We start from the raw sequence: 27184 nt of genomic DNA, 5'->3' as shown, positions 1-27184 counted from the left end.
GCCACTGAGCTTTTTTGTCTAGCTCCAGTGTTTCAAAATTGTAGGAATTCAATTTTTTTCCTCATTCTATTGAATGTTGTGATTACAGAAATGTACCACCATGCTCCGACTGCAATGTCACTTTATATCAGGAAGTATGAAGCTTCCAAGTCTTTCAATATTGCCTCATCTAGTCAGTGAAAGTGTGTGTGTGTGTGTTACTTATGGATTTTAAGTCTTTATTTTATTTCTGTGGAGGATGTCATTGAGATTTGGTTAGGTATAATGTTACATCTCTGTATTGTTTTTCACAGTATGGGTGTTTTAGCAACATTCTTTTGATCCACAAACATAGGCTATCTTTCTGTAACCTTATATCTTTTTCAGTTTCTTGTAACTATGTTTTATAATTCTTAGGGTATAATCCTTTTACTTCTTTAAGTGACAGTTGGTTTTATTTTTTGATATTGTTGTAAGAGGCATTATTTTTTTCTAGCTAGGTTATTATTTGTGCATATGAGTAACTGGGGTTTGGTGATTTTGTATCTTTTATCTTTGTATCTTTATAAATTCATGTATTGGTTGTGAACATTTATGTGTGAACATGTGTAAGGTGGAGTTTTCCACATGGGGAATCATGCCATTGAGAAGGGAGGTGGTATTGCTTTGTCCTTTCTGATTTAGGTATTTTTTATTTGCATTTCATGTCTTCTTGCTTTTCTAGGACTTTCAATATGATGTTGAATAGTCAGCATATGCATCCTATGTTGTGCTATGTCTTAGCAGAAAATCTTCCACTATTTCCTAATGATTATGATAGTAGTGGGAGATTTTCCATAAAAGACATTTATTATGTTGTGGAACTTTCCTTTTAAACCAAAACTATTTTTAAAATCAAGAATGCTGAACTTTCTCAAATGATTCTCAGTCAATTGAGACAATCATGTCATTATAATCTTTCAGTTTGTGCATTCCACTGATTGATTTGTATTTTTAAGAATTTTGCCTTGTATACCAGGAGTAAGTTCCATTTTATCATGACATATAATCTTTTGACGTGTTGTTGGTTTATATTGGTCAAATTTTATGGATGGTTTTTGCATCAGTGTTCATAAGAGATGCTGGCTTCTGACAATATCTTTGGTTCAAGAATCAATGTGATGTTGGCTTTGTACAGAGCCATATTGGGAGTCATACCACATGGTAGGAACTTGACATTAGCCAAAAACAATCCCTGGCTTCAGGCAGGAATCTGACTTTAGGACAATAGGGAAGTAGGTTACAGCAGGAATTTTTATCCTAGGGTGGAGAAGCTCAGAGTGAAGGTTAAGCTCATTGTTCCTCCAGGTCTACGAATTCCTGAATTAAGCAGGTGACCCACCCAGCTGCCTGAGCAGTCTAGACAAGGACCGCCAGGAGAAGCTATAGGACTTCTGCAGGAACTCAGCCTAGAGTCTGGCAGGAAGGTCTTGCCCAAACTGTTAAAAGGTCTGACTGCCATTAAAGTTGGAGCCTCGATCAATAAAATATTGTCCTGGCCCTTCTTTCTTTTTGGCCCTTCCCCATCTATCCCTCAGTTTCTGTTCCAGCAACCCAGTTCGTAATAGCTGCAGGCAGCTATGGAATACAACAGGTTTCATAAAATTTGTTTGGCAATATTCCTTCTGGTTCTGTGTTTTGAATAATTTAAATAGTTTTGGTTGACAAGATGGTTCAGTTAGTAAAATTACTTGCTGTGCAGGACTGACAATCTGAGTTTGAACTCTGGACCCCACAGTGCACAGAGAGAACCTACTCCCTAAGGTTCTTCTGACTTCCATATTTGATTATGGCATGTGTGCACATAAACACATACATATAAACATACACGTGCATACTCATATAGGTAATAATTTAACTGTTTGGTAGAATTCAGTTATGAAATCAACTGATCTTGAGGTTTCTTTGTTGGAAGCTTTTCAATAACTTCTTCAGTATCTTTATTTGTTATTGTTCTGTTCAAGCATCCTAATTCTTCATGATCCAATCTTAGTAAGTTACATTATTTCCCTCTAGGAATTCACCCATTTCCTTTAGGTTATACAATTCTTGGAAATTATATGTAATAGTCTCTTGTTATCCTTTTACTTTCTGGTTTTTCGATTGTAGACATCACTTTGATTTATTATTTTATTCATCCATATCTTTTCTTTATTCTTAGGCTACAAGCTAATTGATTTTGTTTCTTTTTTCAAAAAACAAAATTCAGTTGTATTGAGATTTTTATATTACATTTTTTTCTATCCTCTATTTATTCTGATCTCTAACATTTCCTTCTGTCTGCTAACTTTATGGTTAGCCTGCTGTTTTCCTAATTATGGAAGCATATCTTAGCTGGTGTGGTTATGGTAGGGTCTTTCTTCTTAGAATTCTGGACACTGAGCCCTTATGCTTTTCTGGGCGAGCTTCATGCTGTTGAGCTATGTCCCAATTACTGGGCTGAGGGCTGTGCAGCTGAGTTACGTCCCCAGCTCCACTCTCTTTTTATTGTGAGCATGTATTTCTATAACATACACGTTTAGGACTGCTTTTGGCATATTTCACAAGCTTTGGTGTGCCACACTTACCTTGTCATCTGTCACAACATACACATATATGTTATAACACAGGAAAGAATGATCTTACAGGTTAAATGCATTCTTTCTCTCTTTGGTAGTCCCATCTGCTCCCCCATTTCTTTATCTCTTCTCTTTGTTAGTTTCTTGAACTGAGGGTTGGCCTATTAACTTCAAGGTTTCACTCTAGTAACACATTTGCTCAAAATTATACCCCTTCCTTGTACTAACATAGTTGTATTCTATATGTTTTAAAAAGGATTTGCATTTTTATTTGTGTGCCTGCCCACATGAGTTCATCTGTACCACAAATGTGCAGCTACCTATGGAGGTCAGAGGGTATTAGATCCCTAGGAGCTAGTGTCGAAGGCAGTTGTGAGCCACCTGATGTGGGTGCTGGGGCCAAATGTAGGTTCTCTGACAGAGCAACCAGTGCTCTGAACTGTTGAGTCATCTTTTCAGTTTCCTCTGCATACTTTTATGTGTAGTAACTTTACTATTCAGTTCTAGAAAAAGGTCCTTGCTATATTTAATACACAAATTATAATAAATGTTTTGTTTTTAAAATCTGAGCTTTTAAAAAACATCTTAAAAGCAGCTTTCTAATGATTGCATTATATTTAGAGAAATTTATACCTATATTAGAGAACAGTCTTGGCCTTGCTTTGTTGTTGTGGATTTGGTCTAATGTTACATGTATTATGTTAATTTGGTCTCCCAAATTGCATGAGAATCCACATCTGCACATAAGACAGTGAGGGACCCCGCCCCCAGTTGATTTTGATTGGCAAATAAAGTTGATGGCAGCCAATGACTGAGCAGGAAGACAGAGGTGGGGCTTTAGGACTGAGGAAGGAACAGGAGGAGAGAAAGTTGCCATGCTGGGAAAGGAGTAGATGGCCACACCAAGAGGTGCCAGATAGAAACCATTGTCATTATATAGGTGCCGGGGAATTCAGCCTGAGAGGGCTGCAGGTCTGTGTCCAGATCAGCCAAGACGGCATATAGGTTTAGTAAGTAATGACTCAGGAATATTGGAGGGGAATGTGTTAGCCACATGGAGGTTTGGAAGTGCCCAACCATTGAGCTGTTTTAGGCATATTAAAATATAAGGTTGCCTCTCTCTCTCTCTCTCTCTCTCTCTCTCTCTCTCTGTGTGTGTGTGTGTGTGTGTCCCATTCTAGAACCCAGAACACTAGGATGGGTAGTGAGGAGCACCACCTCCATCACCACTGAGACAATCTGAGTAGAGTTACTTGAGTTCAGCAATACTTTGTGACCTAGAATATTATCAATTTTTGTGAATGCCCCATTTGTCCTTGAAAACAATATGCAGCCTGTAAGAACTGAGTGTCGGGTCTCTGTATTAGACTATTTTTCCTATACTCTTTATGTCAGCCATCCCATCTTTTACTATATAACCTTAAGCTGCCTTAATCACTGAAATTTGGAAAAACTAATATTTATAATTAGGGTTTGTAGGTTTCTCTGCCATGTCACCTTTTGTTTAATGTATTATCAAGTCTTTGATTTTAAAGGTCCTTATTTCTGAATATTAATCAAGAAAGCTCTTTTTGAGTGTTCTGTCTGGAATGGGTTCAATCTGGAGTCCTTGCCAGAATGTGTTCTTCCACTGCACAACAATCAGGGTACCATTGTACTGCGCATGCTAAATTTGTGATTTCTATAATTCCCTAAGAATTATAGCTATCCTCCATCTGGTCAGACAAAGCAAGGATGATCACAATATGATGACCGAGGAGTACCGCTAGATTAGGGTGACTGAGGCTTGACTGCTTCAGGCAGTAAGGATGCAGACCCTTCCCTTTTCTGTGGTTTAGTTTTCTACAGGGATATGATAATGTGTCTACTTTCTTCTGTTCAACTCACAACCATAAAAAACAGAAGTGTGTGCTTTTATTTGAGTACGTAGACACATACCATCATTTACACAGAGAAAGAGGTGCCCACTAATCCAATTGTATCTGGGTTTGGTGAGTTTAATTTCTCGAGTATGATTGTTGCTTCTGGGAGTTACATAGGGACCTGACAGTCACAAAAGCATGCACCACATGCCTCAGGGTGGCCAGCCCTTGGAACTGCACTCATTGGCTCCACTGTGTCTGAAAATGTTTTACTAAAACAGGTTTTGATTTAAGTTCTATGCAGAAAAGATATCAAAGTTTTAAATATTATATTCTGCAGGAAATAAAAGATAGAAATTGTATTCATTTAGATCATAACAGGGGTTACTTATGAAAGAGAACTGATATATTTGGAGTTTACTATGTACCAAGACTGCTCTTGATTCCCCTTAAATACATACATACTACAAATCATTAATTGAGATTAATGTAGCATCTTTTGCTGAGATGCCCCGACTTTGGTGTTGAAGTGTGCTTCCTTTCGAAATCATTTTATTCCATGGTGGCCCAAGTGAGGATGCTTTTCTTGATTGATGGTGATTCCTGATTGATGCCCCTTCCTGTGGCCTAGTTGTGACACTCTCAGCCCTCCTAGGGAGCCCTTCATTGACTGTTGTTTTTTTTTTTTTTTATACAAGTGATTCTACTAGAAAAAAAAAACAGTAATAGAAGAAATCTTAAAAACTACATTTTCTAAAGAGCCAATAACTCTGGTATATAAAGTGATGACACTTTATTTCAGGTTGTCATGGAACTTGAAGCAACACCTAACCAGATCCAAAATAGTGAACGGAAGGCAAAGTCTTCAGATGATTTTCTTCTACCAAACAAAGACAGCCCCATGCCTGGAATTTTGAAGGCATGTTACACAAAGGAAAATAGAGGTAAGTACAGGTGTCTTTTCTGCATAGAACCTAGATATACAAAATTTCAGTTACTGAAGTTTTGTTAAATAAAATAAGTCCTCCCACAAATTGTAATACTCAGTTAGCATAGCTAGATCTTCCATCACTAAAATACCACATCGGTAAAGAATGGCCATCAAATCTTTGGTGCTTTTCTCAAAGTTTGCTACTAGGTGATTTGTCATGGTGCATCTCTTATTCGGTAGCCAGAAAATGGTATAGCTCTGTACTGCCCCTTGTTTAATGGCACAAACCTATATGGTATCTATACATGTGGACGAGGGAAAGAGAGAGCTGTCCACTAAGATGAAAAGTGGAAAAGCTGGAGGTAAAATTTGTCTCAAGCTGAACGGAGTTTAGAACAGGCAGCTAAGCATGTTGACACAGCCTATCACACCTCCAGAGAGGCAGCCAGACACAGCTGTCAGCTTACATGAAGGAGATGATGGAGCTGAAACAGAGAGATGCCCCCTAAGTGAGGCTGACAGTATGTCACATTAAAGGAACTGTCAGAGGTGTCTCACAGCAGGGAAAGTGCAAAGGACAAATACTGGAAGTTGATCCAGCTAAGGAGGGACCATGATAATTAGCAGCCGGGTATTCTTTAGAAGATATTTGTGTCAAATTGCAAGTTATATGGAGGAAAGGCAAACACAATCCATGCTACCCTCGTTTTTAAAAGAAACAATCTTTAGTATTTCTCATGATTTACATGTCAGTATAATAAACAAATAATAGCTAGCTAGCTTTTCTACTTTTTATGGCTTCAAAATTATTTATAACCAAGAGTGACATTTTAATATTTTGGAAAAATCCTAAGAGACACACAGTCAAATTCTTTCTGATTCCCAAGGATTCTTCGTACAGTTTCGTCTTCCCTGCCCATCTCCTTCTCTGGAGCTGTCTTGTAAAGCAAGGGTTGCTTTAGAAACCATGGCCAGAGGATTCCCAGTTATTAGGCAGTGGAAAAGAATTGGTGTGATGGATTTAAATGTAAATGACTGAAAGCAGGTGCATAATTCATAAGGATCCCACTATGTCTGATGTAAGTTCAAATGTACAGCAAGGAGAAAGACACATCAAGGACATGGAAAACTAGGAAGACTAGGTGAAGAAGGAGGGTGTGAGAGTGTGGGACTAATGCATTAAGGAGCAAGTAGAAAGCAAATTGAGTTATTGCAGAAGGGCAGTGAACCACGTCCAATAACGTTAAGGGATGGGCTGCTTTCATACTATGAGCCATTTTTCATCATGCAATTGAGAACAAAGCTTTGTTTACTGGGATGGACTCATCAGCTGTTTGCTCCAGATCTAGTATTCTTCTCTCTGACTTACTTATACCTTAGCTTTGAGCACATTTTAAATATATAAGTTTTCTTCTTAGAAATTTTACTTTTGTAAAAGATTTCAAAAATTAGCTTTAAAAATTAGCATACAAAGTTTTGGGGCTTACTATAGTATTTGCAAATACCATGTTTTCCTGATTCTCTTCCCGGATTCTCCTCTTGTGCACCTGGCCTGTCCTCCCTCCCTCCCTTCCTCCCTCCCTCCCTCCCTCTCTCCCTCCCTCCATAGTCCTCCTTCTGCTTTTACATCACATGCGTTTTGTTTATTATCTCTGCCACCTTAACATTTCTGTTTGTCCTCCCATGCCCCTTCACAGCTTCATGACCTTTACCTCTCAGCACATAGTAACACTCATGTATAGAAAAAACGAAAACATAGGATCTTCAGAAGAGAGAAAATATGTGATATTTGTCTTTCAGCATCTGGCTAATTTTGCTTAGTGTAGTGATTTCTAGCTTTATCCATTTTCCTGCAAATGTTGTGATTTCACTTTTCTTTTTTTACATTATTTTAAATTATAATATAATTATATCACTTACCCCTTCCTTTTCCTCAATCCAAATCTTTTTAGTGACTTGTCCTTCAATGAAGACTTAGATTTCCAGGGCTTGTAAGCAGCCATATACAATGAGACTGGAAGATTACTAGGAGAAACATTCCCTGGGCAGCCCTTTGATCCAGGAGTATTCCCATCTGGAAAGTGTTCCCAGCACAGAGATTCTCCCACAAACACATCTCCAGAGCTCTTTAGAGACCTCTTCAATATATACAGAAATTCATGACCCCAAACATGACTTCTATATTCTTGGAAATACACCCTTTCTAGAAGGTTTCTTCTTCTGTGTCTTAAATGCTTGAATCATTGACCCAGTACATTTGAATCACATTGATGATCAGCCATTACCCCTGTGTATAGTGTAGATCAGCCATTACCCCTGTGTATAGTGTGGATGGGTGGGAAAGTGCTGTAGAGGAGGGTTTCTATACAATGAAGCTAAGTATGGGGCTGGGGTGGAAGAGGGTCACTCTGTGGACAGCAGAGGAACCTCGTGATTCTCTCTGGGAACCCAAGACATCTTTTACTTTTTCTTTTCTATGCTTCAGCTTTCTAGACCAAGATACAGACACACCTGTATGCACACATTCATTCATCCATTCATTCATTCATTCATAAATATATTATATAAACATATACATAAATACACACATTCATTTTTAACATCTAGTAGAACTTTCCATTTCAGATTACTCCTGAACATTTTAACAACCTTTGCACTGCCCTTGTGTCTTAGGATTCCCAGTGCTATGAAGTGACACCACGACGTTGGCAACTCTTATAAGGGAAACATTTAATTGGGGCTGGCTTATGGTTTCAGAGGTTTAGTTCATTATCATGGTGGGAAGCATGATAGCATGCAGGCAGACATAATGCTAGAGAAGGAGCTGAGAGTTCTATATTTTGATCTACAGGCATCAGAAGGAGACTATGCGCCACGTTGGGCATAGCTTGAGCATTGGAGATCTCAAAGCCCACCCCAACAGTGACACTTTCTCCAATAAGGCCACCCCTACTGCAAAATAGTCACACCTCCTGATAGGGCTGCACCCTGGGCCAAGTATATTCAAACCACCACATCTGCTTCCTGACTCTCATAGACCTGTTCAAATGCATGAGTCTATAAGGCTATTTTTATCCAAACCACCTCACTTTATCTTACCACTGAGTAGAATAAAATTCAACTACTAATTCTAAAATGAATGGGAAAATGTATGACTCATCCAAGTGATTACTTGGTTTGAGAATAAAATCCAGTTTTGTCTGTGTTAAGTTTATTTTAGAACTATGATTTTGGAGACTGAGGTGTATCTCAGTGGAGAACACTTGCCTAACATGTATAAGGGTCCCAGTTCCACCACTGAACTGGAAAAAATGGTTTTGATTATGTTTAATGTAGGAAAACTGAAAAAGGATGAGAATGAAATTAGAAATCACTCACCATCCTACCTGGTTTCAGGTTTGATCTGTTTTTTTTTTTTTACCATATATGTTAGATGTAGACTTTACAAAATTGAGGATACAATGCTTGCTCTGCAATGCAGAAGCATGGAATAAACAGTTACTCTCATCAGTAAAACATCCATCAAAACATTTTACTACAGTCAGGGCTGTTGACCACTTCTGCTATGCCGTCCTCTGTGTTTATGCTTAGACGTGTCTTTTTCTCTTGGAAATCAAACAGATAATTCCCCAAGTTACTTTCTACATATCATATGGATAAAGTCTTTGGTAAAATTTGTTCCAGGAATGTAGGATTATTTGAGGCAAAATTAAAGTCCTTCACAAGGCCCTGGGCCAGTGAACCCCAGCCATGGTTAGTGCCATTCAGTCCTGGATGCCATTTTGAAATCTTAAGGGTGAGCAAAATCTCAGTTCCCTCATCCATCTGGAGATGATTCTGAAAAGAAGAAAGTGAATGTTGCTCCAACTATTCCAGTTTTAAAGAAGGAAAATGGCTGTTCAACAGCAACAGCAACAACAACAACAACAATAACAACAACAACAGTAATGATAACAACTACGCCGGCCATGACGACGATGACGATGACGACAACGATGACAATGATGGTATATAAAGAGGGATTGCTGCTGATAATTATCTGGCTTTTCCATATAAATCAATCTGACTTCTGAACCTCAACGGCACACTGCTCTGATCTTCTCACTGTCTGTTTCCCAGATTATACCGTATAGATAAGAAGATACTTAGAAATCTTGAGTGAAATCCTTGGAGTTTATTACTGGCTGTTTGATCTCAACATTAAGCCTGTGACTCAAATATTCATTCATTTTTTGCCCTATTATCTGCTTTTCATGGAAGCATATTTCCTTCTTTTGGTTCAGAAGAGTAAAGTTGTTTAAGAGGGGCTCTCACTAACTTGCCTTCTATGCCTTCCTTCTCTGCCCTTCTTACCCATAGTGCTTTGGCAATCTCTGGTCTATCACTTGCTTTCTTATTTCAATTATAAGTCAGTTATCTATCTGCTTACTGCATAATGCTTTACTGATCACGTCTTTTCAGATCAAGACTTTTACCATCCCTTCTGCCTGTCTGTCTTCAGGGACACTGACACCCTCACATCACCTTTGACTCTTTCCTCTCCATATCAATGTAATCATCAATTCCTAGAGACTCATTTTTCCAGCAGGGCTGTATATGCATTGAGAAAAGGTTTAATGTTTGTATCACAGCACAGGACTTGTGCCATTACAGGGCTGAGCATGCTACCTAATATACCTTGACCATGAAATGTTCCCTCACAGGCTTAAGTTGTGACTGCTTGGACCCTGCTGGTGGCACTGGTTTTGGAGGTGGGGAAGTAGGGCTCACTGGAGGAAGGTGATCATTGAGAGCATGCCGGGGAGGTAATACAGAGCCTCAGTTTTCCTCTGTGTCTGTACCATGCTGGGACTTCCTGCTCTCCATGCTCCTTGCAGTGAAGGATGGAACACTCTGACACATCCTTCCTCTTTCAAAGCATCGGTGCCAGAAGCTAACTAGAGCACTGCCCCTTTACATTATAGCAGCACTCAATAAACATGGAATGGGATGGCACGAGTGGTTTTCTTCCCTGATCCTCTCTTACACACTTTCATTTCATGTTTGTGTCCTTTCTTCCTGTCCTCACATAGGTCCTTGTCCTGTCCTTTCCTTGTTGGCCAGCCTCTCCCTGACTCCTCCTATTTCCCAACAACTGCAGATTGTGACCGCTCACATGTCAGCTCTTTGGTGATGACGTATATCTTTCAATATTTAGCCATACCTTCTTATTTTGCTTTGTTGGGCCAAATTTTGCTTGGTACCAAGACTATTTCTACCAGCTTCCGTCTTTGTTGCCATCTATGCTCACAACAGCTGGGAGCTGTTGACCTACTGTGCCACAAACACATGCCACACCCACTCCCAACATTAGTCATTTTCTGTTTGCTCTGGTCTCTCTGATCAAATTCTCCTCAGTTAAGGTCCAATTTGAGACTCAACAATGCTTCCACATGTGTCTTCTGCAAATTTTGAAAGATAGTTTTTTTTTTAAATTTCTTATCTTTCTTCAGCAACTACAATTCATTTTATTTAGACCAAGACTCTCACTATTTCATTGTCTATATTTATCATCAAGCAGAAGGTAGATTTCTTAGAGTGACTATGACATATTTTTGTTAACCCCATAATGCAGAGTGCTAGAATTATAGTAAGTGGCAGTAATATAGTAGATTAATTCATGTATATAAAAGATATCATCATTGTTATTGTCGTCATCATCATCGTCATTTCAATGTTAGGAGTCAAACCAAAGGCCTTGGGCATGCTGGGCATATGTTCTACCTCTGAAGTACATTTCCTTTATATCTTTTAAGGCAACACTAGCTTTTCTGGCTGGAACCATGGAGGCTGTTCCAGAGAAGAAAAAGAAGGTTGCCACTGTGCCAGAAACCCTTAAAAAGGTTACTGCTGTGCCAAAAACTTTTAAGAAAAAGGTTCCTGCCATGCCAGAAACCCTTAAGAGAAAAAATGAAGGAATTTTGCAGAGTTGAAGGTGAAGCACCTGAGGAAGAAGTTTGCCCTGAAGACATTGAGAAAGGAAAGGAGGAAAGTCATCCTATGAGAAAGCAAAGCGCTATTACAAGTAGTATAGGCTGATGTACTGGACTGAGATTCGGAGGGCCAGGATGCCAAGGAAAGCTGGGAACTTCTATGTGCCCACAGAACCAAAATTGGCATTTGTCATCAGAATCCGAGGTACCAATGGAGTAAGCCCAAAGGCCCGCAACATATTGCCGCTTCTTTGTCTTCGACAGATCTTCAATGCCACCTTTGTTAAGTTCAATAAGGCTTCAGCTAACATGCTGAGTATTGTGGAACCTGGCATTGCATGGGGGTGCCCCAACCTGAAGTCAGTAAATGAGTTCATCTATAAGCGACACGATGGCGAAATCTGTAAGAAGCAGATTGCCTTGACAGATAGCTCCTTGAGTGCTCAATCTCATGGCATCATCTGCATGGAGGATCTAATTCATGAGATCTATACAGTTGGGAAACGCTTCAAGGAAGCAAATACCTTCCTGTGGCCCTTCAAATTATCTTCCCCATGAGGTGGAATGAAGAAAAAGACAACTTATTTTGTAGAAGGTGGAGATGCTGGCAACAGGGAAGACCAGATAAACAGGCTTGTTAGACGATGAACTAAGTTGTCAGCAGCCTATGGTATTTTCATAATCTGGTCAGTTAATAAACAGTCACAGCTTGGAAAAAAAAGGCACCACTAATACCAATTTAAAACCTAATAGTATGTATTAGGATAATTGTTACATTTTATAATCGTCTCTTAAAGCATATAGATTCTGAGTTGTGCAACCATCATTACTGTATAATTGTACAGTATCTTCATCATCCAATAAACCCTCCAATACCCTTCAGTTAGCACTGCCCCCGTCTCTCATCTTTCACAGTCACAGCCTCTATGAACCCTTCTGTCTCTATGCATTTAGCTATTTGAGATATCACATCTGATTGGAAGCAGGTGGTACATGGCTTCTTTGACCAGCATCTATTCTTTAACATCACCTTTTCAAGATTCACTTATGCCATGGAGATATCAAATCTTTAATAATTTATCTATTGGGAGAAAATTATTATAATATGGATTAGCCATTTAAAGGGTATAATTCGGTGGACTTGCATATTTACAATGTTGTATAGCCACCATAACTATCTAATTCTTGGTCATTTATATCTCCCAAAGAACTGGATGGCAGTCAGTTCCACTTTCCCTCTGCTTCTGTCTCTGGGAACTACCAGCGTGTGACTTGTTTCTATGGATTAGTTGATTCCTGATATTTCATTTTTAAATATTATTATTAAGTTTATTCCCTGGCATTTTCTGATATGTATGAAATTTATTCTAATTATTTTTTGCCTCTTACAACTGTAACCTCTCGCTCCTTACTACAAATCCCTTTCTGACATTCTTTTATTTTTGTTTCCTTTTGTGAACTACTAAGCCTAACCATGGTGTCTCAGTTAGGGTTTTACTGCTGTGAACAGACACCATGACCAATGCAAGGCTTATAAAGGACAACCTGTAAGTGGGGCTGGCTTCCAGGTTCAGAGAGTCCATCCATTAGCATCCAGGCAGGCATGGTGCAGGAAGAGTTGAGAGTTCTACATCTTCATCTGAAGGCTGCTAGGAGAATACTAGTTTCCAGGCATGTAGGGCAAGGGTATTGTTAAAGCCCATACTCACAGTGACATACCTACTCCAACAAGGCTACACCTACTCCATTAAGGCCATACTTTCTAATAATGCCACTCCCTGGGCCAAGCATATACAAACCATCATACATGGCCACCTGTGTTACCACGAGTTTGGAATTATCCACTGGAGCCTGTTGGGTTTACCAGTGTGTAAAGAGCTGAGGAAAATGAATGACATCTGCCCCCAGAATTTTGCAGCATCTACAGCAGGGAGAGCTTGGGCAACATGAGTTTTTGTCCATTCATACCTACCCACCAACAAGGCTGCTCTTGGGCAGGCTCAGTGTAGGCAACCACAGCTGCTGTGAGTCTATGATTCCAATGTCTGCATGATACCCAGAGGATGGCACATGGAAGCCCTCCCCCTTACTTTTCTGCCCTTATATCTCTATGTTCCCTACTCCACCATGTTTTTTCAGTCTTCACACAGGGTGGTGTAAAATCCTCTTTAGGGCCGAGTGTCCAACTGTCACTTATCATCGATACTGCTGCCAGGATGGAATTTTCACATGAATGGAATGTATGGAGTTTTATGTTGGCCTCATTTCATGTTGTCTACATTGTAGTTGGTGATAGCAGTCTTTAATGCTTTCAGTGCTGAAAAAGATTCTATTGTATGTATATACCATATTTTAAAAGATGTGTTCATCACCTGATGGAGAGCTTTCAACTATTACGAATAGTACTGTTAGGAACATTCACATGCAGGTTTCTGTACACTTGTGTTTTAAATTGCCTTGGGAGTATATATCTGGTTAGAATTTTGGGTCACATGTAACTCTATGTTTAGCATAGTGAGAACTGCTAAATTGCATTTGATTCTATTTTTAATTTGGTAGCTTCCTTCATCTGTAAGTTCATTGCTTCTAAAATCTGTGAGTGTTTCTCACATGGGCCTGTTTCGCTTTTTTTTTTTTTTTTTTTTTTTTTTTGTTGTTGTTGTTGTTGTTGTTGTTCCTTGACCTCCACCAACCCTCAGGCTTAACTCTCTCACTTCCCAGTGAGTAATAGTGTTCACATTTACAGAAGGATAATCTGCAAGTTCTAAATTCTTGTTTTAGTTTCCTTTTCTTTATGTATATATTCTCATTCTTAATTTGATAATTTTGTCATCTGAAATCCATCTTTCCTTGACCAATTGAAAGAAACTTTATTACCCAAGCCAGTGCTCCTTAAAGCATTGTTTTTGTGGCGAGAACAGCATCTGCAGTAGACAACCAGGAGGAAACCCATGTCGTTGCCCGGCTCTTCTCCTCAACTCTCTACCCCTGGACCATAAACATATGCTTGTACTTGAGTTCTCTCAATCTGGCACAAGCAATCATGCAGCAAGAGAAAGGCTTTGTAATAAGGTACACTTCTGCTTGCTTTATTTTATATCTAATACAAAAACTTGTGGTGTATGAAGATGAACTAAGAGGGGTAGGCAGCCAGGTGTGGAGGTATATACCAGTAAGTGTAGCACTTGAGAGACTGACCCAGGAAGACGTTAAATTACAGGCCAGCCTGGGCTGTCACAGAAAGGGAGAGAAGAGGGAAGAGATGGAGAGAGAAGAGAAAGGTGGATGGATGGGTGGAGGGGTAAAAGGAGGGAGGGGAAAAAGGAGGGAGGAAGGACTGGGGACAGAAAGGAGATTGAATATATTCAGTGCATGAATGTTAACCTAGCAAGGGTACTATCCTGGGTTTGATCCCCAGTACTAGTACTAAACAGTAATGACTCTAAATATTCAAAATTAATTAAAACGATCAGTTGAAAATACCCAAGCCAACACATTCAATACATTTTACATTTTACAATGCCCACTAACCACTGTCTATGAATGAATTAATTTAAACACTTTTTAAAAGTAATAAAGTAATCCAGACCTATCTTATCAGTTACATAAACCCATTTATTTTATGTATTCAACTGTTTTCTGGGCTTCGTGTTTTCAGAACTAATATCCATAGATCCATCTGTTAGGTTGGAGTGGGGGCAGAGGAAGAAGTAGCTCTCAGGGCAGAGCATGGGGCAGTCAAGCGGGTCGAGGAAGAAGCACACCACACCTTGAGAATTCTGTTTCCATAGCAGAGAACCTTGGAGTCTGCTGATAAGGGTTAAACATACAGTAAGAGTAAACTGTCTCTTATTATCTAGGGAAAGTATTATATCTTAGTCCAAGGAGAATGGAAGTCTGCGATAGGGAGCCTTCTATTTTTATAGTAATATTTTTACTGTGAGATACGTGTAAATCCAGATGTAACTGTAAATAATACAGAGACATTGTATATCCTTTTCCCATGTTCCCCCAGTGGTAAAAGCTCACAAAAGTGCAGTGTAATCTCCTGATCAGGTTGTGTTGGCATTTATAGTCAAGACACACAACCTTGCATCAGCACAAGGATCTCTAATGTTCTATAGTCATGTGTATGGTTCCCTCACATGTAACTCCATAACCCTGAGCAATCATTAGCATGCTCTGCATTTCCATGATTCTGTTGCTCTAAGAACAATCTATACATCAGATCAGACAGTGTACATCTGTTTGGTCTTTTTCATTCTGACAGTTCTCTCAAGACTCATCTGGATTGTTGATAGAGTTGATAGTTTGTTTCCCTTTACTATTGCGTAGTTAGTTGCCCATGCTATGGTGATACTACAATTTAGTATTTGCCTGTTGACAAACATCTGGATTGCTTCCACTTTGGGGCTATTATAAGTAAATCTTCTTGAAACATTTGTGCATAGAACATTTGAAAGGACATAAGTTTTAAATTTTCTGGGATAAGTGCCAAGTTGTTATCACTAGGTCATTGGGTGGTTGTGTATTTAATTTTCAAAGAGATTGCCAACTATTTTATTTTTATTTAATTTTTAAAAACATTTTATTGATTCTTTATGAATTTCCCATCATGCACACCAATCTCACTGATCTCTCCAACTCTTTGGATCTGCTCTATGCCCTTATAGCTCCCCTTCCCTCAAGAAAATAAAAAGTAAAATAAAGCAAGCAAAGGAACAACAATATCAATAACAAAACTATTTCATCATAGAAGCTGAAGTATGTCACTGTATATTCTTTGTCCACACATTTTTACTTGCAAATATTCATTGCTATGAGTCATTGGTCTGGTTTGAGGCCCCTGGCTTCTGCTACTCCATAAATATTGGATTCTCACAGGACTCCTGTTGGATATCTTGTTGCCCTGTGTCAGGAGATCCTGCAGCTTTACATCTGTAAGAGTGGCTCTTTAACACACAGTTCACAGATGGAGTAGATGTTGGCCTGGACCAACTCAAAGCCCTGGATCTCGACCTTGATGGTAGTTGCCTTGGTCAGTCTGACAGCTCTCCTACATCCACACCACCAGGGAGAGCTCTCCAGCACTGCCCTGGTTAGCTCACTTAACGCTACAGTGCTATAGCTGAAGAGCAGTGGGCCAGCTCTTCCACTTACATGCCCTGCCATGGTCCAGGTCTCCTGAGTACCACAGCCCGTGAGGGGCGCGGCCAACCCTGCACAGCCCTTGGACATTGACAACGTCTGCAGCAGCCCAGACCTGAGAAGTTTCAGTGGCCTTTGTTAATGATATAGGCCATGACCATCAACACAGAGCCCAGCTGCTGCATAGCCACAGACTTAGACATGGCCCTCAGCAGCAGCACAGACTGGGACTTCACCACGGCCTCAGGTGGCATGGCAGGCTACTCACATCAGGCTGTTCCTCACCACCTTTGAATCTTTACTTCCTCCTCTCTTCATAGTGCTCAAACTGTTCTGATTCTCTTTCTCTCCAAGATATCCACCACATACTTTTACCTCATAGTGGTTTCCTGTGTAGGCAGCCCATATGTGGGGTGGCCCTCTGCATATCTTCAGCCTTTGTGGCTAAGCCTTGCCACCTATTTTCAAATGTGGCTCTGCCATAACCCTTTACTGTATACAGGGTACAGGTAATCTTCCTTGGCTCTTGGAGATGTGTCATGGTCATAATGCTGAGTATCTGATATCCATGTAACTGTATCTGTTCTGGTGGGTGTATGGTGGGTTTTCACTCTGATCTCTATTTCCCTTACACCTTTGTCTAGGTAACTGTATCCATCCTGGTGGGTGTAGCAGGTTCTCACTCTGATCTCAGCTTCCCTGACACCTGTGCACAGGCTTGCTTTCTTTTTGTGTGTGCACTTTTGTGGTGAATTTTTTTTTTAAAAAAATGACTCAGAGAGCTAATTGCATTGCTTGTTTTACTATTTATAGTTTATGTATTTTGAATATGAGTCCATTTTAGATCCATAGTTTGCATATATTTTCTCTAGTCTGCAGATTGTTTTCTTGTATCTGCTTAATGGGGTCCTTCAAAGGTAAACCTTTTAAATTTTGATTAGTGTGATAATATGAAATTTGCTGTTTATTTTTAAACTTAAAATAGAGTATAGTTTTGGTGTCAAGTCTAGGAACTTTTTGCCTGGTTTTTAGATCATGAAGGTTTTCTCCTTTTTTGTTGTTTATTTTGCTTTTTCTTAAAGTCTACAGTTTTACACTTTTGCATTTTAGTCTGTGTTTCATTTGAAGTTAATTTTTGTGTGAAGTCTTAGACTTAGGTGAGACTTTTTCTTTCTTGATGACCATGGTTTTAGCACCACTTACTTATCAAATTATTTTTGAACATCATCAAAAGTAATTAATTTTGAAATCTTATTCCTAGCATATTCTTATATATTAACTTATTATATATTAATATTATATATTAATAGTACAAAATGGTGGTTTCATTGTGACATTCCATACATGCACATGACACACTCTGACCTTAATCATCTCTCCATCATTACTCTCTTGTTTTCTCTCATCTGTTCCTTTTCTCTTTTCTAATAGTCTCTGAGGTGGTCCAAATGATAAATGTCTCCCATAGTCTCTGGCATCTAAATGCTTGGTCATCAATTGGTGATCGTGTTTGGGAGGCTTAGATTTTCTGGAGGATTGTGGAGGGGTGGATTTAGAAAGCTTAAGGATTTGAATCACTTTGAATTTGTTTCTTGCTTGTGGCTTAGGATGTGGATTCTCAGCTGCTGCTCCAGCAGTTACATCTGCTTGCCATCAACTTCCCTTTGTGAGGGTGACAGAACCTCGAGCCCCAAGTAAACCCTTCATTCTATAAGTTGTCTTGGTCATGGTGTTTTATCATAGTATGAGAAAAGCTACTAATGCAGTCCCCTTTTATCTTTACCCCCCACTCCAGATTCCACATATGAGATAAAAACATCTGATTTGTGTTTCTGAGTCAGGTGTATTCACTTAGCACACTTAGGATGGTTACTATTGTCAACCTGACTGGATTTGGAATTGCCTAGGAGACACATTTCCAGGAATATTTGTGAGGTTATTTCAAGAAAAGTTTGAACATAGAGAGAAGACCTGGCTTGAACGAAAGTGGCACCATCCTTCTGTCTAAACAAAAAGGGAACAGAGAAAGTATGACCTGCTCTGCTTCCTGGCCTCCCCAGATATGAAGCTTTTACTGCTTCAGACTACCATTCTTTTCTCATCATGAAGAACTGTACCTTCTTATGCCATGAACCCAAACAAAGCTTTCTTTTCTTAAGTTGCTTTTTGTTAAGGGTTGTCATAGTAACATAGAAAAGTAGCTATATTAAAAATCTGGTGCAGAGAAATGGGGATATTGTGATTACTTGCCCATGTGCTTCATAAGCATTTAGGACTACTTTATTGGTGGGAGGGATTTAGAAGAATTTGAATTTGTGATCTCTAGACAAACCAAGTGCTAGAAACACAAGTTAATGGGACATTTCCATGAAAGTTGGGAAGAATAGAATGTTGAGAACAGTAGAAATATGGGCACATAAATGCCCTGCTCATGAGATTTCAGAGAGGGAAATGAGAACTGGGACTTGGGCTACAGACCACTTATACTATATTCTAGCAAAATATATGACAGCATTTTGCTTGTGTCCTGAAAACTTGAGTGAAGCTGAATTCAAAAGTAATGGATCAAGTTGTTTAGTAGAGAAAATTTCAAGATGGCGTAACATGGGGGCCACTGCATGGCTATTGCTTACTGAGGTTCATGAGCAACCAGGGAAGAAAGGTTGAGTAATGTGCAGGAAAATGAGGAAAGAAGCATGTGTGAACCTGAAGTTATAAACAAGGAGGTCATAGCTAAAGTATCTGTAGTTGTTAAAATGACAAGAGCAACTAAGGAGACTAAAACAATTAGTGCAACTAAAGAGACTATTACATTCTGCACTGGAAAGGGACCTTGGATGGCATAATCCTGCCCACCAAAATTTCTAGCTTGTAAAATTCTAATTAATTGGAAATGAGAATGACTATACTGAGAAAGCCAACACAGGGGTTTCCTGCTAGGAAACAATTTAATGTAAAAGTGTTTACTCAGGTTCCTCTGCCAAGGAATACAGAAGCCAATGTAGATGTGGTAGAAGGGGACAGACTTGTGCTCACAGCAGAAACTGGCAATTCATCAGCACGGTGCTGGTATTCTAGCACAGATGTAGGCAAATGTAAGAGTTATAGGGTTATGGGGCCTAGAAGAGGTTTAGACTAACTGAGCCACCTTGAAACACTGTCCAACTTGTTGAATGGCCTGAGGCTCTGTGGTGAGCTCCAGGTTTCCAGCTTTTGTGAGTTGCCTCTCATGGTGGGCTTTGGTGACTGATAAACTCAAAACTGCTGTGTTTGAGTAATTTCTGTTCTTGTCAGTAACCATTACCCATATGACCTCATTGGTTCACCAGGTTAGACTTTGGTATCCAAGATTTGGTTTCTTATGGCTCCCTATAAACTCTCTGGGATGAATATACATGTGTGATGTGTGTGTGTGTGTGTGTGTGTGCGTGTGCGTGTGCGTGTGCGTGTGTGTGCGTGTGCGTGTGCGTGTGCGTGTGTGTGTGTGTGTGTGTGTGTGTGTGTGTGTGTGTGTTGTGTCTCCCCAGGAAAAATCTTATCACACAACTTTATTGGTACCCAAACAAAGACCCAACAGAACCAAAGATAAATTGAGGAAGAATGAGCGCATTGCTGTGCATGCAGGCATCAGGGCATGCAACCAAAGCTAAGCAGCCTGTGGGGAGAGTCTCAGAGGGAGAACTTCTGACACAGCCATCTTTCCCCTTTGGTGTGCGTTAATGTGCCTTTGTGCTATGGCTATGGTTGCAGATACTTGCTGTGGGTAGTGAGAAATGCAATTAATGCTGAGCTACTGGGATTAGGGGTGTCTGTGGGAGGGATCCCAGGATGGCAGTCTTCATCTGTGTGGTAAGGGTGGCATGCCTGATTCTGGAGTGGGGTCCACCACATGAATACAGAGGTACAATACAGAAGCTCACATATATGCAGAGAAAGGTTTAGAGGAAAGTTTGCAGTCTTTGAGATTGATTAGCACACAATGGTAGAGATTGTTGGCAGCAGCATATTCCTGGTGTCTGTTGTGTGTAGTAATAAATGCTTTTGGGTCACGTGACTGCTCAGAACAGGTGACAAAGGACCTTCAGACTACCTAATCAAGGTCATCCTTGTTTGTTACAGGTGGCTGTGGGTTCCCAAGCCAGATAAGGTATGGTAGAGCATTGCTTATACCCAGACACTTCTCAGAGAGCATGGCAGAATTGGGGACACTCCTTACCCAAACCAGACTTGGACCTACCCGACTCTGTGAAGACAAAGGCTACACTGTGATGAAGCCAGTTAGGCTTCTGTTTCCAGGCCAGAGAACTGCTTTCTCAGAAATCACATGATCCAAAGTCTGCTAAGCTAACCGACATGTCTGAAAAGCCCCTGCTCCTACTGCAGCATGTCCTCCCTGGTTTCCTTCCTCCCCTCTCTTCCTGACTCAAGCTATATAAGCTAGCACCACTATTTCAGTGAACAAGCTGTTATTTTTAAGTCTCCTGGGTTGTTCATAACCATTGTACTCACAGATGCCTGAGATCCTGCTCCCCAGCTCCTCCACATCCTGAGACCACTGGCACACAATGGCCAATTGGAGTGGGATACCCACAAGTTTAGGACATTGTCTAGTCTGTCCATCCTTTGTAACATATTTTCTTATATAGATGACAAAGTATTATAAAGATTTGGAAAGCCATTAGAGACAGGTGTATCTAAAGAAACAAAAATGGGAAATTAATCCCAAGGTGCAAGGGCACAGACACAGCTGTAAATCTCTCATGGGTATTACAGTCTGGTAAGATGCATATGATACGTGACATGTTATTGATGAAATCTTACAGCAGCCTTTGCTGTAAATATAAAGGAATGAAAAGCAGTTTGAGGGCTCTTGAAATATTGGTGGACTTTCATACTGTCTTGCCCATGCTGCCCATCCTCTACACTGATGAAGAATGTTATGTGGTATTGGAACAAAGGCTCAAGAGACTTTTGAGTAGACTAAGATCCTTGTAGGACAGGCTAAACATCTATGTGCCCCTCTATCTCATCCATGTCCCTTCCTGTTAGAAGACACAAGGAGTCCAGAAGGGTGTAGCTGGGAACTATGGCAGGAGCAAGCTGAACAAATGGTTCTGATAGGCATTTAGCCTTGGTCATGGAAGGGAGAAGATTGATGTGCAATACTAGAGAAAATGCAAAGAGTATACGAGGCATTGCAACAGGTGAAGTCCACAACTGGTTCCAGCACAGTGACTGCAAAAACATCTTCTCTGGAAAAGGGCTGCATTGAAGTTCTTCTGGAATCAAACCCCGTTCTGGTGCTGCACAGAATAAAACTCTGTGCAAATATGTAAAGGCGGCATAGGTATTTACAACAACAAGGCACAGTGTCTGCAAATGCATCATAGATGCCACTCAGACCAGTATTTTAAATCCATTGAGTATCCCCCAGCAACTGAACAAACAGCTAAGTCAGAGAAATTACCAGAAGAGATACTACTCATGTCTGTAGATTCTTGGTACACAGATGGTAGTAACAGGCACAGCAGACAAGAATGGGTAGCTGTAGCAATACAAATAATACAGATAGCATGTGGTGGAAAAGAGGGAAGGAAAACATAGCTAATGGGATGAGTTAAGAGTAGTAAAAATAGAAAAAAAGTCTCATGAGACTTGGCCTGTAACAATCTGTATTGCCATTTGGTCTGTATATAGAAGTTTTACTTTATGGATAGAACAATGGGAAAAGGAGAACTGGCTAGTGCTGGATTGGCCACTGTGGAGACAATAAATGTGGAAAGAAATATATAACAGAGATCAACAGGAATCTGAACTCCTGGTTGTTTTCCATGTGGTATTCTGTAGTCCATTAAGTGCCCCTGTAAATCAGTAAGCAGATTCTCTTATCAAAGTATGGACCATTTCCCCTTAGGTACCCTTCGAAGATGTCCACTGGATCCATAAAAGTCAGGTCACAGGGGAACAAATATAGGTTGGGAAATGGCTAAGGCTGATGGCATTCCTGTGAAATATTCTCATATTTTGCATGTTATTTAAATGTGTAAATCCTGTTCCCAATTAAAGCCTCTGTAGAAGAATTTCAATCCAGCAACATGGCTGCTCTGATCACATCCAAAGACCTTCTAAGTCTGTGTGATCCTGCTGGAATGCAGACACATTCTTAGTACATACTTTCTTCCTGGAATACTTTAGTACACATCTTTAATCCCAGACAATGATGGCTAATTGAGGGGCAGACAAAGTGATGAATCAGAGACAGATTTGACGGAATGAGTCAGAGGTAGGATATGCCAAACTCTCAGGAGAAAAGATATTTAAGAGCAGTTCAGGGAGAAGTAGTTCAGTTTGTCAGTTAGTTGGGTATCAGTGCAGTGAGTGCAGGAATGGCCTTGAGTTCATTCATGAGTTCAAGCAGAGGCAGTTGAAGCCAGAGAATAAGGAGCCAGAAGATTAGAACAAATTGCCAGAGTTACTTTGAGGCCAAGTAGAACAATTCAGTGAGAATCTGAGAGAAGCCAGATTGAATTAGTCAGATTAGAGAGGAGTTCTGAGTCAGAACACCTGAGTTGAACCAGCCAGTCAGAATTCAGAAAGAGCTAGAAAGGGTGAGTATATTCAGCAGCAAGCCTCCAAAATGACAATTACATCAGGTGATTAAAAGATACTTTTGAAATTAGGTTGTATGGAGGATAGAAGCTTCTAGGTCTAGGCCTAGGGAGAGTTAGTACAGAGAAAGAAATGCTCTGGCCTCAGCCCATGCCATGTATTTCACACAGTTTGGGAATGACTCTCAAGTCATTTCATCATCTGAGGAAATAAAAGAAACATTTAAAGACCTTGAAGAATGGATGTCCTGACAGAATATGTACATAGATCAACCTGTCCCATGAGAGATTGGCAGATAGACTTCATAGGGTCCATGCCTGTCAGTGAGGGATGCAATTCTACTGCTACAAGCCTCTATAAGCATTTCTAGGCAAGGGAGCAACAGATAAAGCCACCATTAGAAGTCTCATCCAAACAAGTGCTATATATAGGTGTCCATGGAGAGTCAGTAGTGACAGGAGTAACCCAAATGCACAGAACTGGACTGAAGACAAACAGGTATAATGGTACTTCCAACTACCACAAAACCCTACTGGGACTGGGTTAATCAAAAGGAAAAATAGATCAATAAAACAGTATCTAAAGAGTTTATATGTAAAGTATGCCCTACATAGTTGGAAAAGGATATTCCCTGAGGTAATGAGGTTAACGAATGAAATTCCTTAGGAGTTGTTGGCCAGGGAAGCCCCTGAGGCTTGATAAACCATACGGTCTACTGCTACTGCTGTTGATTATATGCCAGAACCTGACAGAAAGACACTATTACTGAAGGCACCACATACTGTGACTGCAGAACATGGAAAAATTAAGCTGGGAATGAACTGGAAACTCATGCTCTGATGGCTGGCTTCATAGTTCCAGAAGGGGCCATTGTAGGTTCCTGGTAGAGAATTGTCACCCATGTTACTGCTTGACTATGGACCCTGTGTGCAGAAATACCAACACGCCAGGCTGGATGTGCCTGTTTGTGATGTGCTCAGCTACCTTGGGCCAGGCCAACAGCTTTCTGATGGAATTTAAGGTCCACTCCACAAGAGGGAATTAATACCAGGTATAAGCCAGGACAAAGGTCCCATTTGGGGATCAACATCTTTCTTAGATGATCATAATACACCATTCAAACTGCCTTCTAAACATTTGTGTTTATGTGCGTAGATCTCCACTGCTGGCTGCCTCAACTCATAATCACTGGCGAAGCTCTTGAGAACAAGTGACTGCACTTGTGGCCTGGTTCTTAGCCATTTGTGTACATCTGTAGTCAGTTCCTTCCAAGGCTCATGGATCCTTGAAGAGAGGAGCCATAGAATGTAAGATCAGAAGAAAAGGTGGAGTATTATTGCAGAGCAGTTTCCTCCAAAATTGAAACATTCCATCCTGTAAGGAAGTTTCTTAAGACAGGAGGTAAATGACTCAAAATAGCTTTAGGAAGTCCATGAAACTCATCAGATTTACTAGGCCTCTCTCCAAAGAGTATACAATAAAGACTGCTGAGAGTCATTCTCAGAGAAGCCAAGCTGCAAAGAAGAACATGTAAGTCAGTGGGACGCAAATGTCTTCTCTGTGGACACTGCACAGGTGCAAGCTACAAAGAGGACTTGGACAAGAACAGCTGCCTGGAAGAACCAGAAACCAGCCAGGCTAGCTGGAAGAGGTTTAGATCAACTGAGTGCCATAGCAAGGATACTCTCCATTCTTTAGAGTAGCCTGTAGGCTGTGCACTGTATTCTATATGTTTAGCTTTTGTATGATGTCATGTACGTTGGGATGGGACTTGGTGATGCAGTTGTCTTTGAGTTATTTCTGCTTCTGTAAATTACCCCAATGGAACTCATTGGTTCACAAAGTTAGACTTTGGTGGTATCATACTTTGATCTCTTGTTTCCTATGTGGAGTGAATAGATATGTGTGTGTGTGTGTGTGTGTGTGTGTGTATGTGTCTCCATAGGAAAGATTTTGTTATATGACAGCTTGTGATGTCTAATCTTCACTGTTAACTTGACTGGATTTGCAGTCACCTACAAGGTAGATCTCTAGGTGTGTCTGTAAGGGCGTTTCCAAAGAGGTTTACAAAAAGAGGAAAGACCTAGCCTGAATATAGTTGGCACTGTTCCTTGGGCAAGGATCCTGGACTGAATACAAAGAGGGGAAAATGGAAAGGGAAAAAACCTACTCTTATCTCTGCTTCCCAGTGTTTTCAGATGTGAGGATTCCAGTTGCCTTTTGCTGCCATTAACTCTGCTGGCCTGTCTGGCCATGACTAACTGTACCATTTTAAACCCAGAGCCATAATAAATCCTCATTCCCTTAAATTGCTTTTTTGTGGTTTTGGTCAGATTTTGTTTTTGTTATTGTTACAATAATGAATGTAACAAATTTAGTAATGTTGTACATTTTGCCTACAAGGGATATATTTTCATTCTCCTTTATGGCTTAATAATAAATACTGTTGGGTAGATTTTGTATTCTTTATTCCATCTGATTTATCCATGCCAGTCACATAAACATTATATATTCTTGACGGTTATAGGTATATAATGTGATTTGAAATTGGTAGAATGGTTTTTCCATCTTCGTTTCTTTTTCTTTTTCTAGAACATCTTTGCTTAGAGATTTTAGAATAATCTTACCTATAAAAAGATCTTGCTATGATTTTGTATGAATGTATTAAATTTGTTATCAACTTGGGAAGAACTGATTGTGTTGAGTTCTCCAGTCAATGAGTGGGACAAACTCCTCACTTACTTAGATGTCTTTTCATGTACTTAATTTGCACTCTGTTGACTTCAGTGTATAGCTGCACATCTATGTTAGATAACCTAACTTCTCTCTTTTTAAAAACTGTTCTTCATATTATATGCAAAGTCCTCATTGTTGATGGATCATTTGCTACCATATGGTAATATAATCAATTTTTGGCTTTTATCTTATACAAACTTGAAATTATATGCTTGTTTGTTCTTTAAAATATTTCTGTAGATTCCTTGGCATCTTCTATGTAGAAATTCACAACACTTACAGAGATAATTTTTTTTTCTAACTTCATGCCTTCTGTTTTTCTTGCCTGACTGCCCCTTCCAACACTATGTTAACGAAAAGATGAAAGTGGACATTCTTGGCTTGTTCCTGATTTTAGGAAGAAGACATTTGGCTGTTTACTGTTGAGTAGAATGTTTGGCAGACATTCTTTATAAAGTTGTGAAAGTTCCTCTCTCTTTCTCTGAGAGTTTTTATCATGAAAATACAATGAATTTTGTCAATCACTTTACATCACCAATTGATTATGCGATTTTTCTCTTCCTTAGCTGTTACTGTGTATTGATTAACATTTGAATATGCAACCAGGTTTTCATACCTGAAATAAATTTTGCTTGGTCATGGTATACAATTTTTTTATAGGTTGTTAAGCTCTGCTTGATAATATTTTAAAGATTTTTGTCTGTATTTATGAGCGGCATCAGGCAGTAATTTAGGTCTTTTATTTCTCATAAATTCCTAGGAAGGAGGCTCATGCAGCTCAGCCTCCTTTCCATTCTCACAAAGCCCGGAGAGCTTTGTGGACACTCAGGCTGGCCTGTCAGTTGAATTAGGGTAACTTCCTCTTTGGCTTATTTTATCATCTGTCTGTTTATCTACCTACCTACCTACCTACCTACCTACCTACCTACCTACCTACCTATGTCTATCTGTCTGTCTATCTATCTATCTATCTATCTATGATCTATTTTTTTATGGTAGTTTTCCTTCACCCATCCTAGGAAGCCATCTTGGCTCTTACAGAGCTTACTCTGCTCAATATCCACATTAATTCTATTGGTGAGAGTCTTGCCCTTAACTTACTTATTTACCACAGTGCCCACAGAATGCTGAGTGACACCTTAGGGTTTTACCATGGAAACCTTTTAAGGATATTCCTTTTGAAACAGTACTCATTCCTTTACTATTAGTCATGTTAACTTTTGTGTAAATTTGCATGCATTTGACCAGATATTTCCATGGATCATAAGTACATAGAGTGGGTGCCTCTCCTCTCTCCTATTATATTTGTTATTTCTCAAATTCCTGGAAGATGGTTGCTTCAGATGAAAG

At 39.8% G+C, this 27184-nt stretch overlaps 1 protein-coding gene and 1 pseudogene across 1 annotated transcript in view; one reads left to right on the top strand and one right to left on the bottom strand.

The window, feature by feature from the left end:
- Cpa6 (carboxypeptidase A6) overlaps positions 1 to 27184 on the bottom strand; it is a 367765-nt gene that overhangs the window by 67722 nt on the left and 272859 nt on the right. The window lies entirely within an intron of this gene.
- Positions 11189 to 11989, top strand: LOC127680484 (60S ribosomal protein L7-like; annotated as a pseudogene).

This window comes from Apodemus sylvaticus, chromosome 3 (assembly GCF_947179515.1).
Source record: "Apodemus sylvaticus chromosome 3, mApoSyl1.1, whole genome shotgun sequence".
Taxonomy (NCBI): Eukaryota; Metazoa; Chordata; class Mammalia; order Rodentia; family Muridae; genus Apodemus; species Apodemus sylvaticus.
This window is presented reverse-complemented; position numbering and strand designations above follow the sequence as displayed.